Source organism: Salmo trutta, chromosome 24, assembly GCF_901001165.1.
Source record: "Salmo trutta chromosome 24, fSalTru1.1, whole genome shotgun sequence".
NCBI lineage: Eukaryota > Metazoa > Chordata > Actinopteri > Salmoniformes > Salmonidae > Salmo > Salmo trutta.
Window position 1 is genome coordinate 7,225,698 of NC_042980.1, and position 19,714 is coordinate 7,245,411.

General features: G+C 39.5%; 1 pseudogene; it reads right to left on the reverse strand.

Annotated features, from left to right (window-relative positions):
- Window positions 1-3,775: 3,775 nt before the first annotated feature.
- LOC115161473 (ras-related protein Rab-17-like) lies at window positions 3,776-18,713 on the reverse strand (annotated as a pseudogene).
- Between the last annotated feature and the right edge of the window lie 1,001 nt (window positions 18,714-19,714).

Here is a 19,714-nt window from a genome sequence, read left to right on the forward strand (position 1 = left end):
TTTATCTTGTCTGGTTTAGCATCCCAGATAAAGCGGGGAAAAATTTGCACATATGATTTGAAAAACGAATAATCAGGAGTAGGCAATGCCATAAGTGAGTAAGCTGAGATATAACTAAGGAGTTAATCAGTGTCATTTTTCCATGTACAGGTATTCTCTCCATGGTTGCAGGATATTGTCTATTTTGACTAGTTTTCTATTGAAATTCATTGTGGAGAGCTCATTTATACATTTTGTGATATGAATACCAAGTATATCTACTTCACCATCAGCCCATTTAATAGGTAATGTAAAGTTGTATTTTTTAAAGATCCAATACATAATATGATACACTTATCATAATTAGGTTTTAGTCCAGAGAGTCCAGAAAAGTTACATTCAATGAGACATTGCATGGATCTACCTTGCAACTTAATATAAAACTTAAGTCATTGGCATACATGGACACCTTTGTTTTTAAGCCTTGGATTTCTAATCCTCTAATGTTGTTATTTGATCTGATTTTAATAGCTATAACCATAACAAATAGATATGGTGACAGTGGACATCCATATTTAATTCCTCTTGACAATTCAAAACTCCCTGAGAATTATCCACTATTTACCATTTTACATCTGGGGTAGCTATACAGTACATTACTTTTACCCATTAAATAAGAGACACACCAAAATTGGTAAAATCCAGGAATTTATATGTAAAATCCAGTCTGACTTTTTCACATGCCTTTTCAAAATTCAAAATACGCTATAAATACCAGGCCTGGCTTCTTAGATGTTTCACGTTGTTATATTATTTCTAGTAGTGTTGTATATTATCTCCTATGTATTATCCATGTAAAAACCTGTTTGATCAGGATGAACAATACCTGGTAAAACATTTCTAATTCTGAGTGCTATGCATTTCTCAGGTATTTTTTTTTGCATCACAACATTGTTTGCAGGAGGTCTCCAGTTTTTTAGATGGATTGGCTCCGTATATTTTCCATCTAGGCCTTAATAATAGTGAACTCAGACCTTCCAGCTGAGTACATGACAAACACAAATTTCTATAGGAGCAGTTAAAACATGCTAATAATGGAGCTTTGAGTATATGAAAAAAAGGTTTGGTATGCCATCAAGCCCTGGGGGTTTTCCAGACTGAAAATATTTAATAGCCTCGAAAATGCATTCCTCTGTAATTTGGACTTCGCACTGATCTTTTTGTGCATTTGTTAATATAAAAAGAAAATTGGGGGGGGGGGAGAATAATTCCTTACAGTAATCGTCATTCAGAGGGTGAGGATGAGACTGAAAAAAAAACATCTGCTTAAAATATTTAGCTTCCTTTATTAAAATATTATTCTGAGAATCATAGATGACTGTCTTTAGTGACAAGTTTCTGCAAATTATTTTTAGTAGCGTTCCTATGTTGGATAATCAGAAAGCATTTTTCTCCATATTCCATCCAGTTTGCTTTATTTTTGTAATAGAATACATTGAATAAGTTCCTCCAGTTATTCTGTAGAACTGTTTTTATTGCTATCTACCAGTACTATTAGTTTGTGTATTTCCCTTATTAGTCTTGTCTGTTTTTTTGCTGTTGAAATGTTAACAAGGTCGTCAAAGGTAGATTGAAGTAATGCATTCATCTTATTAGCTAAACAAAAATAGTTTTTTAGCAGCGGAATTGTCACTGAAATCAGCTTTGTTTACATAGCGGGAGGAACATTATTTTGGCTGTAATGATCTCCAAAATTCTAAGCATTAGCTCATCACACTGTTAATATAGCAACAGACACTAACAGCTAATCGAATCCAATTGTGAAGCAAGTATGGACATATTTTGGCAAGTGGACACCTTGGCATGACAGGGCTTGGGCCCAGCTGCTTCAGCCACTGAGCATGTGCGTCCATCAGTCTGTCTGTCTCTCTTTCTTTCTCTGCACAGCTACCGGTAGAAAAAAATGTGACTGAGCAAAGCAGCTCACTCATAAACACACAGAAAAAGAGACTGAGAAACACATTATGTGCTCACACTTTACCGCCTACTTTCATGCTGGCAGACGGAAGCACCATTTGATTTGCTCTTTAAAAGGCCACATAGCTCACCTTATCTATTTAGTGAGTTATAAAAAGAAAAAAGTCTCAAATTAACATAAACACATTTAGCATGTCCTGGCTTCCACGCATAGCATACAAGTCACTGATGCAGACCTTTGGAACATCTACATTTTAAAAAGTCTAATAAATCCATTTAATATAGTCTACACCATCACAATACATCCATTATTTATTTTAGACAGGTCTAAAGAAACAATGAAGAAAATGTATTCTATTTCAGCATACTCTGAGTTATCCTTATGTTAGGCCCTGATCTGGCTATGCCATATGGCTGTGGGCTACACTAGTTCATTTAGAAGACAAGATTTGCTTAGAATTCCATGGCCTTATTTTGTATTATTTTATAGTATGAAGAATACAATTGAACATAGCTGAATAAAATAGAAAATATATTTTCTCCAAACGATTTGATTGGTTAACATAGAAACAGGTGCTCCTATATGCTTAATTTAGAGACATTTATAACTTTAGTTGTGATACAAACATTGGGCTATATGTTTAGATTTTTTATACATTCTAAGGCTGCATGATGCCACTAATGATGAGTTGAAAAAAGTTGCATGAAAGGCATGAGCTCTGCTTTGTTTTATGTGCAGGCTGTACACACTTCATGAGTCTCTCACTCACAATTTGACAAGCACTTGATAATGCCTCGAATTTCCCGGCGGCATCCCCTTTGTGGCCATAATGCCCCCTAAAAAAAGACATGCCTTTTGTGGCCAGTGGCGGTTGTGCCCTTGGGCTGAATATAATAATTATAATTCCCTTCTCCTGTCTGCATGCTCCAAAGCACTTCTCTCAAATGGCTCGCCGTCATGTGATTTTTTTCTCACAGGCTACAAGTAAAGACAGACACATCTGGGATGCAACTGGGCGCGTCCTTATTCATATTGAAGATATTAGAAGAACTGTCCACATGCACTTTTCGTCAGCCAACAAAATGAGTATGTCAATCTATTATCCCCCACAGTACAAAAGTTGACTTTGTCTGTGCCATAAATAAATATTCCAAACATAGTCTGGGACAGTTGTGGGATGGGATAGATCCCAAATTAATACAACCACTAGCGTCAAAAATTTGTTTAAGCAATGAGGCTGACAAAACAGAAAGTTTAGCTTAAAATGCTGATAAACTATAAGCCTATTTCTTCACAGCAAAGCGCACATGGTAGTAGGCTATAAGCACGAATGTTCCAGTATCGTGAAAGTCAAAAGTGACTGCAAATGCAATTATGCATGTAATGTTTTTATTCTCAAGGTGCATTTTATGGTGAATATTATCTTCCGCAAACTTGAAACTCATGTGCTGCTTATGTATGCCAGTTAGGCACTACACCCTTTGTAAAGTGGATTAATGTCACGTCTACTCACTCTCCGGCCTCTAGGTCATCAGGCTGCTGATTATCCCGCACACCTGTCACCACCTTCTCGCGCACCTGCGCCTCTTGACGCTCACCTGGACTCCATCACCTCCTCGATTATCTTCCCTATATCTGTCACATCCCTTGGTTCTTTCCTCAGGTGCTATTGACTCTGTGTTCATGTCAGTGCGTTGTTTGTGGTTCGTGTTTCTTTTATTTATTTAAACACTCACTCCCTGAACTTGCTTCCCGACTCTCAGCGCACACATTACAGAATAACACCTCACCTAAGGGAAGCATCAGGGAGTGTTTTATTTAATTTTTTTGTGTCAGAGTAATGACGTCAGGTCCGGGAACTGCTACAGGCTCTGATGCCAACCATATCTCCAGGCTTCCCTGCTTCAGCCGGCTCGTCAGGCTCACATGCCTCAGCCAGCTTGTTGGGATTTCATGCCTTAGCTGGATCACCAGGCTCCCCTGCTTCCACCAGCTCGTCATGTTCTCATGCCTCAGCCGGATTGCCAGGCTCCCCTGTCTCAACCGATCTGTCAGGTTCTCGCGCCCCAGCTGACTCGACAGCTTCCCGTGCCTCAGCTGGCGCAACAGGTTCTCGCACATCAGCAGGGGTGACCGGTCCGCTCCTGAACCCCGGACAATAAAATGCAATTGTGTTCATTGTCCGTAGCTTATGCCTGCCCATACCATAACCCAAAGGCCACCATGTGGCACTCTGTTCACAATGTTGACATCAACAAACCACTCGCCCACCGGACGCCAGACATACTGTGTTCCATCTGTCCGGTACAGTTGAAACTGGAATTCATCCTTGAAGAGCACACATCCCCAGCGTGCCAGTGGCCATCGAAGGTGAGAATTTCCCCACTGAAGTCGGTTATGACACTGAATTGCAGTCATGCAGATGAGCTTCCCTGAAATGCTTTCAGACAATTCGTGCATACGATCCCGCAGGTGAAGAATCCAGATGTGGAGGTCCTGGACTGGCATGGTTACACGTTGTCTGTGGTTGTGAGGCCGGTTGGACTTACTATCAAATTCTCTAAAACAACTTTGGCTTATGGTTTTGAAATGAACATTCAGTTCTCTGGCAAAAGCTCTGGTGGATATCCCTGCAGTCAGCATGTCTACTGCACGCTCCCTCAAATCTTCAGACATCTGTGGCATTGTGTTGTGTGACAAAACTGCACATTTTAGTGGTTTTTTGTTGTTGTTGTCACCAGCACAAGGTGCACCTGTGTAATGAGCATGCTGTTTAATCAGCTTCTTGATATGCCACACCTGTCAGGTAGATGGATTGTCTTGGCAAAGGAGAAAAGCGCACTAACAGGAATGTAAACAAATTTGTGCGCAACATTTGAGAGAAATACGCTTTTTGTGCGAATGGTAAATGTCTGGGAACGTTTTTTTTTCAGCTCATGAAACATGGGACCAACACTTTCCATGTTGTGTTTATATTTTTTTCAGTGTAGATAGTTTCAAATACATGCAACTAGACTTGCCTAGTTAAATAAAGGTTAAATAAATAAACTTAAGATACATATCACAAAATTCAGATTAAAAATCTTTTGGACATCAGCAATATTGAGGAAATCAAATTTGAGTCAGAAAAGGATGTTCATATGATAGGGAAGATAAACCTTGCAGAGAGCATATCCAACTGACAATCTCTTTGAGAAAAAAATATAAACTATTGGAAACTTTACTTAAAAAGATCTGATGTTGGCACAAGCTAGAGAGAAAGTTGGAGCATAACTAGTGAAATTACAGTAAGCAAAAATGTACACTTAATCCAGCATGAGCTAATGTATACAATGTATAGAGACAACATTCACAAATTCTGAAGCACAATGGCAGAGTCATGTCTTAAGTGTAAAACTAATAATGACTCAATAGTCCATGCTTTCTGGGAACGCTATGAAGTACGGAAGTTGTGGGCGGAGCTAGAAAGTTGTCTGTCAGAAGTATTACAATGCACTGTAAACATACTTTTAATCCGTCTGTCTGCATATTTTAAGACATGGCATATGGGGGTGTAGTGAGATAACCAATGGGTTGTACGATTCTCTTCTCATCCAACCTGACAAAGCTTGAGAGGAACTGCAGAGAAGAATGGGAGAAACTCCTCAAATACAGGTGTGCCAAGCTTGTAGCATCATACCAAAGAAAAATTTGAGTCTGTAATCGCTGCCAAAGGTGCTTCTACAAAGTACTGAGTAAAGGGTCTGAATACCTGTGTAAATGTGATATTTCATTTTTTCGTTTTAAGACATTTGCAAAAATGTCTAAAACCCTGTTTTTGCTTATGGGGTGAATTGTGTGTAGATTGATGAGAAAAATAACTATTTAATGAATTTTAGAATAAAGCTATAACATAGAAAAATGTGGAAGAAGTCAAAAGTCTGAATAGTTTCCGCATGCACGGTATAATATATATATATATATATTATACCGTGCCATATATACACATATACACACACACACACACACACACACACACACACACACACACACACACACACACTACCGTTCAAAGGTTTGGGGTCAACATTTTTTGTCCATTAAAATAAACATCAAAATTATCAGAAATACAGTGTAGACATTGTTAATGTTGTAAATGACTATTGTAGCTGGATACGGCAGATTTTTTTATGGAATATCTACATAGGCGTACAGAAGCCCATTATCAGCAACCATCACTCCTGTGTTCCAATGGCACGTTGTGTGAGCTAATCCAAGTTTATAATTTTAAAAGACTAATTGATCATTAGAAAACCCTTTTGCAATTATGTTAGCACAGCTGAAAACTCTTGTTCTGATTAAAGAACCAATAAAACTGGCCTTCTTTAGACTAGTTGAGTATCAGCATTTGTGGGTTTAATTACAGGCTCAAAATGGCCAGAAACAAAGACTTTCTTCTGAAACTCATCAGTCTATTCTTGTTCTGAAAAATGAAGTCTGTTCCATGCGAGAAATTGCCAAGAATCTGAAGATCTCGTACAACGCTGTATACTACTCCCTTCACAGAACAGCGCAAACTGGCTCTAACCAGAATAAAAAGAGGAGTGGGAGGCCCCGGTGCACAACTGAGCAAGAGGACAAGTACATTAGAGTGTCTAGTTTGAGAAAAAGATGCCTCACAACTCCTCAACTGGCAGCTTCATTAAATAGTACCTGCAAAACACCAGTCTCAACGTCAACAGTGAAGAGGTGACTCCGTGATGCTGGCCTTCTAGGCAGAGTTGCAAAGAAAAAGCCATATCTCACACTGGCCAATAAAAATAAAATATTAAGATGGGCAAAAGAACACAGGCACTGGACAGAGGAACTCTGCATAGAAGGCCAGCATCCCGGTGTCGTCTTTTTACTGTTGACGTTGAGACTGGTGTTTTGCGAGTACTATTTAATGAAGCTGCCAGTTGAGGACTTGTGAGGCGTCTGTTTCTCAAACTAGACTGATGAGTTTCAGAAAAAAGTACTTTGTTTCTAGCCATGTTGAGCCTGTAATCGAACACACAAATGCTGATGCTCCAGATATTCAACTTGTCTAAAGAAGGCCAGCTTTATTGCTTCGTTAATTAGAGTTTTCAGCTGTGCTAATATAATTGCAAAAGGGTTTTCTAATGATCATTTAGCTAATCCAAGTTTATCATTATCAAGGCTAACACAATGTTCCATTGGAACACAGGAGTGATGGTTGCTGATAATGGGCCTCTGTAAGCCTACGTAGATATTCCAATAAAAATCAGCAGTTTCCAGCTACAATAGTAATTTACAATATTAACAATGTCTACAATGTATTTCTGATCAATTTGATGTTATTTTAATGAACAAAAAATGTGTTTTTCTTTCGAAAACAAGGACATTTCTAAGTGACCCCAAACTTTTGAACGGTAGTGTATATATTTAAAATAAACAGATTTTTGTATTAATTATGAATGAATCGTGAAGCGTGAACAGGGCTGGACCTAAATTGGGGAAAGCTGAACTTTATGCAAATACTCTGCAATATTCCCTATCGAAGCTCACAATAGCTTTCAGCCCTTACTGGATTGGCTGTTGATACATTGCACTACCTAGGTGCTTGCAAGCACCCACATGAGGGTGACGCTAGCATGGCTATCCAAATTATCTGTGATAGTGGAATTTCCCTGTTACGCCTATACCTATCACGGACATCGCGGTTGGATACACCGAGTAGCATTAGTAGAAATCCCATGCAGCCGTGTTACAAGTTCGAATACTGGAATATTTGTTGGAATCTACACCTCGATTAGGCTGATATAAATACTTATTATTTTCTTGATTGTTTTTCAATTTGAGTGTCATTATTTGTATATAGCCTACACTTTCTTTTTCTGAACTTCTAACACGTGTGGGATGGGTTGGCTTTGTGACAATGACCACAAGAACAACCGTTCACTGATGTGACAGCTCCAACACAGTTACTCCCCCGACATTGCCTAAACAAAAACAATAATTTTCTATGCAGTTTGTCGGTTATCGTGGGATAAGGCGGATCTGATTGAATCTTAGATCCTTAACGGCAAACATTACCTTGAGCCAGTCTGTAATGGACAGGAACAAAATGTAATCATACTCGTAATACAAAAATATGGGGAAAATAACTTTGTGCCTCAAGGCTATTGCCGACAAGGATAATTTTAGTGGTGTATAAAAACTAATATTTCACAAAACACATTTAGATTGTCATTAATATGTGTACCTTTCCAGCCTCAATGAAATCAGCTTTCACCTATAAATGGCCCCTGGCTTCAAATAGAATCTATCTCAAGTGCTTAAACACAATGAAGACCAGGGCCGTGCTTATTAGGCACAAAACGGAAGAAACGGACTGAAACAAGGAGGCACTACCTGGAGTTTTCCAATAAGAAATGCTCATTTTTGTTTTCCACTGCAAAATTATAATTTTTACATTTGACATTGCGTGCCCTAATGAACACAACCCAGCAGTCCCTTTGGCGCTTCAGAAGCTTGTTCTCTGTCAACTAAATCCCATATTCTATATTTAAATCCCATATCTTTCTTTCAATAGAAATCCCATGTCTTCAATCAGCAAGAAATAAGATGCAGCCCTCTGCTGGAAACTTGGAACGATCCTAGGAGAAATACTGCTTGAGTGTCTTGAGAAGACAGGAGAACAAATAAAAGCAGAAACATTGGAAAATATGGAGTTGATACAAAGTGGTGGGACCGTGTGGGAGGGAATGCACTTCTAACATCATAGAATATAGACTGATGCCAGTAAAACATAATGATGAACAGGCTCTCTTTGCACGCACGCACGCACACACATGCACAAACACACACACAAACTTTCCTTGGATTCAAGTACATCTGTCAATGTCTGCTATGGCTGTAGAGTGCCACTCGAAAGAGACAGATTCACACTCTAACCCACACAAGCACATCGACACAATCAGTACACACACAAACACACTCATGTGTATAGTACATACAGTACATAAACACTGACACTTTCACACACAGGCAGTGACATTGTTTGTGTCATTGTATACATTTTTGAAACACACATGCATTTCATTTGACAGAGGCTCATGTGCCATAACGAATACAACCCACCCAGCTCCCTCAGGATGTTCCCATGGGCTTGGCTCTGGATGTTCAGAGAGACACTGTATCTAATTGGTATCAGTTGAACATCTGACTCAGGGAGCTTACATGTATCCAGATAGTGCCATAATTTTTTATTTAAAGGCCCAATGCAGCCGTTTGTATATCATCAAATCATTTCTGGGTTACAATTAGGTACTGTAATAGATTACTATTAAAATGGGAGAAAATAACTTTCTACCTAAAAAACTATTTCTCAAACCAGAATTTTGCTAGGACTGTCTGGGAGTGGTCTGAGTGGGGAGGGGAAAACTGAAAACTAGCTGTTATTGGCAGAGAGGTTTGGAACTCTCTTTGTTATTGGTCTATTAACCAATTATTGGTCTATTAACCAACAATTTACCGCATGGTGATGTAACAATGGAAATCCGAACGTCCTACCCATGCAACTTGCTGATTAAAAAGGTCCTGTGTAAATTGTATTTTCAACCAACAACTATTAGCTAATGACACTGGTTAAATCTTTTCAGACTTTCACAGTGTTCGTTTCATCAGCTGTTGTACAATATGATATAAAATACAGGAAAAACTAAATATTGACTGCATTGGGTCTTTAAGCCTCAAAGTATGCTCAGTCAAATTCATACTGACGCCATCCGAGATTAGCATTGTCAACAAATGGAAACTTTTTTGTCTGGCTCAACTTGGTCGTTGCATTTCTGTTATGAACATCAGAAAGGCTATGTTCTTTTAATATTGGTTCCTCTCCCTGACGATTATGGTTGAGCACTGTCTGTTGACTTAGCATTAGCAGTTACACAGTACCATACTCAAAATATGTATTTTTTGGTGGTTTATGCCATAACCCTTCTCTTTTTCAGATGGTACGTTTTAGAGTCTGGTTACGAGGTATGTCCATGGCCAGTCAAGGTCAAAGATACGATTGGTGCCTTATCAAGCCTCAATTAGCTTTAGTGTTCCATTTCAGTATAAAAAAATGCAGCTACAGTGCATTCGGAAAGTGTTCAGACCCCTTCACTTTTTCCACATTTTGTTACGTTACAGCCTCATTCTAAAATGTATTAAATAGTTTTCCCTCCCTCATCACTCTGTGCACAATATCCCATAATGACAAAGCAAAAACTGGTTTTTAGAATTTTGGGCAAATTTATAAAATAAAACAAACTTAAATATTTACACTGCTACATACAGTGCATTCGGAAAGTATTCAGACCCCTTCACTTTTTCCACATTTTGTGACTTTAAAGCCTTATTCTAAAATGTATTAAATCGTTTTTTCCCTCAACAATCTACACAGAATACCCTATAATGACAAAGCAAAAACTTCTTAAAAACAAGAAACGGATATATTACATTTACATAACGTGCTTCGGTCATCAAGTGGAAGATGGCGCCAGAGGGTAGGGCTGCCGTCTTATCGGCTCTTAGCCAACCATGCCATTTTGTTTGTTTTTTCACGTTGTTGGTAATTTGTTTTGTACATAATGTTGCTGCTACCGTCTCTCATGACCTAAAAGAGCTTCTGGACATCAGAACTGGAATTACTCACCTCACATTGGACGAGGAGTTCTTCTTCAATGAGTCGGACGTGAGGGACATGCTACGGACACCTGACCAGACCCAAAACGAAATGTTGGTTTTGCGGAGAGAGATCAGGATGCCTTGTGAGGATCAGGAGATGAGTGCCTAATCTGCCCTTGCTGTCCATTCTGCTAGCTAACTTTCAGGAAAATAAATGGGATGAACTGAAAGCACGTATATCCTACTGACGGGACATTAAAAACTGTAATATCTTTTGTTTCACCGAGTCGTGGTTGAACGACGACATGAAGAACATACAGCTGGCAGGTTATACACTCTATCGGCAGGACAGAACAGCAGCCTCTGGTAAGACACGGGGCGGTGGCCTATGCATATTTGTAAACAATAGCTGGTGCATGATATGTAAGGAAGTCTCAGGGTTTTGCTCATCTGAGGTAGATTATCTCATGATAAGCTACAGTGAGGGGAAAAAGTATTTGATCCCCTGCTGATTTTGTACGTTTTCCCACTGACAAAGAAATGATCAGTCTATAATTTTAATGCTAGGTTTATTTGAACAGTGAGAGACAGAATAACAACAAAAAATCCAGAAAAACGCATGTAAAAAATTTTATAAATTGATTTGCATTTTAATGAGGGAAATAAGTATTTGACCCGAGCCCTGAAGCAAGCTTCCAGAAAATTGGAACGGAAATGGCGCTACACCAAACTGTAAGTCTTCTGACTAGCTTGGAAAGACAGTAACGTGCAGTATCAAAGATTCCTCACTGCTGCTCGATCATCCTATTTTTCAAACTTAATTGAGGAGAATAAGAACAATCCAAAATGTCTTTTGACACTTTCGTAAAGCTAACTAAAAAGCAGCATTCCCCAAGAGAGAATGGCTTTCACTTCAGCAGTGATAAATTCATGAACTTCTTTCACGAAAAGATAATGATCATGTCACGGCTCCTCCTCTGCAGTGCAGGGGTGGTTCCCCCTGCAGGCAGAGGAGGGTCGTTAGTGATTGCAGCTGGTGTGATTGGAGCCACCTGGGCTCAGGGTATTTAACCAACTGCTCCACTAACCTCTCTCTGGTCTGGCTCCTCGCTGAGCTTCTGGCTTGCGCTCCCTTTCTCCCTGCTCCTCCAGGTATGATCTGGTTTTGTTTGTTCCTTTGTAGATGTATTTAGTTTCCACTCAGTCATGTTTACACATACATATTCACGCATCCATGCACCTTACATACACCTTACATTATGACATTTCCACACCTCATTCCTTTTTCTTTGTTTATAGTTAATAGTTTTATAATAAAGAACGTTTTGAATTGGCCTATACCAGTTGTCGATGTCCTCATTTTTGCCACAGGCTATGAGCCGGCCTGTGACAATCATTAGAAAGCAAATGACGGACTCCTCTTTAAATCTGCGTATTTCTCCAAAGCTCAGTTGTCCTGAGTCTGCACAACAGGAACAAGGTTCCGTTTTAGGACCACTATTGTTTTCACTGTATATTTTACCTCTTAGTGATGTCATTCGGAAACATAATGTTAACTTTCACTGCTATGCGGACGATACACAGCTGTACATTTCGATGAAACATGGTGAAGGCCCAAAATTGCCCTCCTGGAAGCCTGTGTTTCAGACATAAGGAAGTGGATGGCGGCAGTTTTGTTAACTTTTAAACTCAGACAAAACAGAGATGCTAGTTCTAGGTCCCAAGAAACAAAGATATCTTCTGTTGGATCTGACAATTAATCTTGATGGTTGTGCAGTCGTCTCAAATAAAACTGAAAGAACCTTGGCGTAACTCTAGGCCCTGATCTCTCTTTTGACAAACATATCAAGACTGTTTCAAGGATGGCTTTTTTCCATCTATGTAACATTGCAAAAATCTGAAACTTTCTGTCCAAAAATGATGCAGAAAAATGAATCCATCCTTTTGTCACTTATAGATTAGACTACTGCAATGCTCTACTTTCTGGCTACCCGGATAAAGCACCTAATAAACTAGAGTTAGTGCTAAACTAGAACCAAAAATTGTGATCATATTACTTCAGTACTAGCCTCTCTACACTGGCTTCTTAGGGCTGATTTCAAGGTTTTACTGCTAACCTACAAAGTATTACATGGGCTTGCTCCTACCTATCTTTGTGATTTGGTCCTGCCGTACATACATGTACGCTACGGTCACAAGATGCAGGCCTCCTTATTGTCCCTAGAATTTCTAAACAAACAACTGGAGCTCCATTTTTATGGAATGGTCTCTCTATCCATGTGAGAGACGCAGACTCAGTCTTGACCTTTAAGTGTTTATTGAAGACTCATCTCTTCAGTAGGTCCTATGATTGTGTGTAGTCTGGCCCAGGGGTCTGAAGGTGAACAGAAAGGCACTGGATCGGCAATCCGCCCTTGCTGTCTCTGCCTGGCCGGTTCCCCTCTCTCTACTGGGATTCTCTGCCTCTAACGCATTACGGGTGCTGAGTCACTGACTTACTGGTGCTCTTCCATGCTGTCCCTAGGAGGGGTGCGTCACTTGAGAGGGTTGAGTCACTGACGTGATCTTCCTGTCCGGGTTGGCACCCCCCTCGGGTTCGTGCCGTGGGGAAGATCTTTGAACTATACTCGGCTTTGTCTCAGGGTGGTAAGTTGGTGGTTTGAAGATATCCCTCTGGTGGTGTGGGGGCTGTGCTTTGGCAAAATGGGTGGGGTTATATGCTGTGTCTCCCGACCCCTCCTGTCTCAGCCTTCAGTATTTATGCTGCAATAGTTTGTGTTGGGGGGCTAGGCTTGTGATTATTATTTGACCTGCTGGTCAGCTATGAACGTTTGAACATCTTGGCCATGTACTGTTATAATCGCCACCCAGCTCAGCCAGAAGACAACTGGCCACCCCTCAGAGCCTGGTTCTTCTCTAGGTGTCTTTCTAGGTTCCTGCCTTTCTAGGGAGTTTTTCCTAGCCACCGTGCTTCTACATCTACATTGCTTGCAGTTTGGGGTTTTAGGCTGGGTTTCTGTATAGCACTTTGACATTGGTTGATGTAAAAAGGGCTTTATAAATACATTTGATTGAATTGAGTGTCATAGCAAAGGGTCTGAATATTTAATAAGGTATTTCTGTTTTATATTTTTAATACATTTGCAAACATTTCTAAAAACCTGTTTTCACTTTGTCATTATGGGGTATTGTGTATAGATTGATGAGGAAAAACATTTGTTTAATCCATTTTAGAATGAGGCTGTAACGTAACAAAATGTGACCGACCGACTCAATTCGGTCTTATGTAGCAAAATTTGAAAAGGTGTTTTTTTTACTTTGGATAAAAGTAGAGACTCAGAGTTACAAAATGGTATGTCATACACTATAGTTGAGGAACAATGGTAAAGTAATTCTGCTTTGAAAATTGATAAGCTTGTAACCTCACTTTAGAGAAAATGGCGCTTGAATGTTTTGGTACCTACTGGAGAGCTCTTCTGTCTACACCCATTCAGCATCGTTCATGCCCTCTTAACTTGTTATGGATAGGGGGCAGTATTTTCACAGCCGGATAAAAAAAACTTACCCAATTTTTAATCTGATTATTACTCCTGCCCAGAAACTAGAATATGCATAATTATTAGCTTTGGATAGAAAACACTCAAGTTTCTAAAACTGTTTGAATGGTGTCTGTGAGTATAACAGAACTCATTTGGCACGCCAAAACCTGAAAAGATTCCAAACAGGAAGCGCCCTCTCTGACTATTTCTTGGCCTCCTTGATCATCTCTATCCAAAACAGGGGATCTCTGCTGTAACGTGACATTTTCTAACGCTCCCATAGGCTCTCAGAAGGCGCCAGAACGTTGAATGATGACTTTGCAGGCCATGGCTGAAAAACAGTAGCGCATTTGGATAGTGGTCGATCTGAGAACAATGAGACTGGGGGCGCATGCACGAGACGACTCCATGTTTTTATTTTTTCGTCTTTGAACGAAAACAGGGTTTCCCGGTCGGAATATTATCGCTTTTTTACGAGAAATCACATAAATTGATTTTAAACAGCGTTTGACATGCTTCGAAGTATGGTAATGGAATATTTAGAATTTTTTTGTCACAAAACGCGCCGGGCGCGTCACCCTTTACCCTTCGGATAGTGTCTTGAACACACGAACAAAACGCCGCTATTTGGATATAACTATGGATTATTTGGAACCAAACCAACATTTGTTATTGAAGTAGAAGTCCTGGGAGTGCATTCTGATGAAGAACAGCAAAGGTAATCCAATTTTTCTTATAGTAAATCTGAGTTTGATGAGTACCAAACTTGGTGGGTGTCAAAATAGCTAGCCTGTGATGGCCGGGCTATCTACTCAGAATATTGCAAAATGTGCTTTCACCGAAAAGCTATTTTAAAATCGGAGTTCTGTATCTATAATTCTTAACAATTTTGTTTTTTGTGAACGTTTATCGTGAGTAATTTAGTAAATTCACCGGAAGTGTTTGGTGGGAATGCTAGTTCTGAACATCGCATGCTAATGTAAAAAGCTGGTTTTTGATAAATATGAACTTGATTGAACAAAACATGCATGTATTGTATAACAATGTCATAGGAGTGTCATCTGATGAAGATCATCAAAGGTTAGTGCTGCATTTAGCTGTGGTTTTGTTTTTTGTGACATTATATGCTAGCTTGAAAAATGGGTGTCTGATTATTTCTGGCTGGGTACTCTGCTGACATAATCTAATGTTTTGCTTTGGCTGTAAAGCCTTTTTGAAATCGGACAGTGTGGTTAGATAAAGGAGAGTCTTGTCTTTAAAATGGTGTAAAATAGTCATATGTTTGAAAAATTGAAGTTTTCGGCTTTTCGAGGAATTTGTATTTCGCGCCACGCCCATCATTGGATATTGGAGCAGGTGTTCCGCTAGCGGAACGTCTAGATATAAGAGGTTAAGTTTAGCCCCACACATCTCTTTAAGGATTCACATGTGAGGCTATGTGCTAAACAATCAAAGATTTCAAGACTAAAGGCTGGCTTATACTGCGGGTGTGTCCCTAAATTTAATCTGGAGTTGCTGGCTAAACAATGAACCATAATCCCAACTCATAATGTTATTACCCTTCATGAATCTGCTGGTAGCTAATCAACCATGTTCAATGTTAGCTAGCTAACATTAGGCTATAACTAGCAATGCAAATGGATCTGAGATATTAATAATATTACTACACAGATCATACATGTAACTTTAGCTAGCTAGCCAGCCAGCTAACTTTAGCTAGTTAGCTAACAATACACTTTAATTTGAAATGAAAACGACTTTCTGACAAAATTAGAAATGTGTAATATCTGAAGTGGTAGCTAGCTAGACTATCTTACCCATATACATAGATGGACGCTTCTCCCTCTCTGTCACGGATACCATGGTTGCCCTTAGTTTGAAGATGTAATCCGGAGACAGGTGTTTTATACAACAGCCTTCTGTCTGTTCTCTTTTCGAATCTGTCTGCATATTTGCAATCAAACAGCAGAATTTTCTCCATCTCCTTAGCTATCACACTCTATTTCCATTGATTTCAAAACTCGGTCATCCAGAAAGCGAAGATCAACACTTATGCAGTTCTACAACGTGATATCTTTCAAAAAAGCTGCGTTAGAAAGGAATACCTACACATACTGACCAGCTCATGTTGTAGACAGAAGTGTGCTACATGACAGACCAATCCTAACTCATCTCTTGGCAAATCCAGCCCACTCAAGTCTAGCGGGAAGGTTGCTGACTTTTTCCGTGGCTAAACCTACTAGGCTCATAATTTATCAATTTTATTCGTATTTACAGATGGCATACAAGTTTGTTATTAAGGCACATGAAAGTTACGGAAGGCATTTCTGCCCCAAAACGCATTTTGATTAAAAAAAGTTTACGTTCAAATGGCACTCCTGTGCAGCAGTGACGCGCGACATACGCCTAGTTTCCTGAAACGAGTCACAAATGTGGAAAAAGAGAAGGGGTCTGAATACTTTCCGAATGCACTGTACATAAGTAAGGAAATGTTTGATTTTGGTTAACCTTAAATCTTTGAACATAGTTTCTCCTCTTTCCTTAAGGATTTCACATTTGGGTGATCAAACTAAAAGGTCATGGGGAACTACAGTTCCATTCGGTCTGTAATCTTATCTCCCTTAATAACAACAACACACAAACACATACACCTATCCACATAGAACACACAAGGGTCCAATGGAGGGGCAACAGATTGCCAGTGGCTAATGTAGGTTTTCAGAGTAGTGCAGGTTCACTAACTGTCTCCTGCCACTCTATCAGACTGACTTGCTGCTGAATCACACTGCGGGCTGACAGAGAGGGATCACACACAGCGCATCCATCTATATTTCTCACCAAACATTGCTGCTTTCTCACTTTTCTTCTGTATCGACTAAATGTTCCATTAGGAGAAATATGGATAATGTTTCTGTCTATCTGCTGCTCTCTAGTGGTGTATCTTCAGACCTACACATGTAAAGCTGTGAGAAAATGTTTTATGTCGCAATTTTGAATATCAAAGAACAGAAATTGAGAAATATTATAACATGATGATTCTTACAGATGCACAACTACTTACCAATAGCCAGCATCAGTTCACTGACTTGATTCCCTGACTTGGCCAAGGTCTCCATAAAAAGCAAGCCTCGGTCAATGGCAAGACTATGTCCTTCCTATGAAATAAATAGAGAGGATAAAATAGTAATCGAATATGAGTGGGAAGTTGCATTGCTGTCACGTGGTGACCATTGTGAAAGTACAGTACAATGTGTATAGGTTTGTGGGATGGGAGAGGGATGATTGTCAGAATGGTCATCATATAGGAATGCAGTCAATATCCCCGTGGGACATATGTATGACTCCCTACAGTCTCCCTATATTTTGTGTGAATGTGTTTGTGTGCTGTTACATGTACAGTGTATGTGGGTGTGTTATGAGGGTGGGTGCAAGTGTGACTATGCAAGAGTGTGTACATGTATTTGTGTGTGTGTTGTTGTATACAGTAAGTACAGTACCTGTAATGTCACCTGGCGCAGCTCTGAAAGGTCCCCCTTGTTCCCTAGTAGCACCATCCCGATGGAACCTGGAATACAATACTTCTCCAGCTCCCTAAGCCACAGCTGGGACCTTATGAAGCTCTCCTTAATACAAACACCCACGCGTGCACACACACACACGAATGCACGTAAACGCGCACACACACAGGGCATGCATTAGGTATAAGCAATCTACATCCAGTGTGTGTTTATGTGCATTTGTGCATGTGTGTGTGTGTTAGTTTTACCTGTTTGCTGATATCGTACACCACCAGTGCATCGTGGGCTCCTCCGGATTATCCCAGATCTCAAAGCGAAGTGTGACATCATTCAGACATACCACCTGGGTGAGGTAGGCACCTGGGGGAGACAGAATATACTGTGACACCAGGTAGAATAAAGACATACAGTAACCTACCCTATGATGCAACTTTCTTCAACCAGATCTCTGAGGTAGAGCCCAGTGACAGTATTAAAATGTTACTGAAACGTAATGCACATCCCCTGATACATACAGGAAATTATAAGCAATTACTTTGGCAACCTTATGAAATAAATACATTTTTAGCAAAACAGCATAGCAAAACATTTTCATGACAAAAATATACCAGAGAGACAACTTAGCTTGTGGTTTTGAAATAAGATACTACTACGGTATATGAAAAAACAAGTTCCAGAAAAATGCAAAAATTGCACATCTGAAAGAAAATGCCAGGCAAATATGCACATAGCTTTGGCACATAGCACTATGACCATAATGCTGAAATAGCCATTAATATGATGCCAATACACTTGCAGCAACCATAGTACTACCAATGACAGTTTTACATCACGTATGTGTACTCACAGCCTACGGTGGGTAAAGTTCCCTTAAACTCATCCTTACTGAATCGTAAGTCAAGTCCTGGCCTCTCTTGTCAGTGTTGATTGCCCAGGGGACCGGTCCCTGTTGATGCTCTCCTTTGAGTCCTCTCCACCATCAAGAGAGGAGGGACAACCACAGGATACTCCACTGTTACTGGTACAGACAAAGCCAGCGCTCATAGAATCCAAATATTTGCTGTTGTAGTTTTAGCTTAAGAACTCAAACACACAAGTGGGCATAAGTTAATGTGAAGCCAGAAAAGAATGTGCAGAATTATGATGGTTTGTCTCTCTAATTTAGCTGATTATAGGTGAAGATCAAACCAAAGTCCAGCCTTGGAGAGCAGACCACAATATTAATTCATTGTTCAGTGAGTGAAAAAAGTATTTGATCCCCTGCTGATTTTGTACGTTTGCCCACTGACAAAGAAATTATAATTTATAATTTTAATGGTAGGTTTATTTGAACAGTGAGAGACAGAATAACAACAACAAAAAATCCACAAAAACGCATGTCAAAAATGTTATAAATTGATTTGGGAGAACAATGGGAGAAACTCCCCAAATACAGGTGTGCCAAGCTTGTTCTGAATCCTTATGTAAATGTGATATTTCAGGTTTATTTTTTAGAAATTTGCCAAAATTTATAAAAACCTAATTTGATTTGTCATTATGAGGTATTGTGTGTAGATTGAGGGGGAAAAAAACAATTTCATCCATTTTAGAATAAGGCTGTAATGTAACAAAATGAGGAAAAAGTTTCAGAATGCACTGTATTACAACAATGAAGGTTGTTTCAATGTGAAATACAAAAAATAAGTGAGTCAGTTGACTGCTCCCTGGGAACAGACATCAATTCAATGTGTGCCCAGTGGGTGGTTACTACTTTATTGTTGATTATACAAAAAAATGTGTACACAACGATCAGAAAACCTCATACACTTGCATGTCCTGCAGGAATGTATGGCCTGATTGTTTTATGTGGTTTGTTATGAAAGATTTATCTAAAACCCAACATTGGCCTGAAGGACAATGTGTGGTTTAACCCTGCAAAACAGGTATGGTGATATTGCATTGGAATTATATCAAAATCATTAAACAAAAAAAACAACAATTTTTGCTAATGTAGTGAAACAAGTCCTCTACAACAAAACTCGAGTTTTTCAATGGTCAACCCCGAA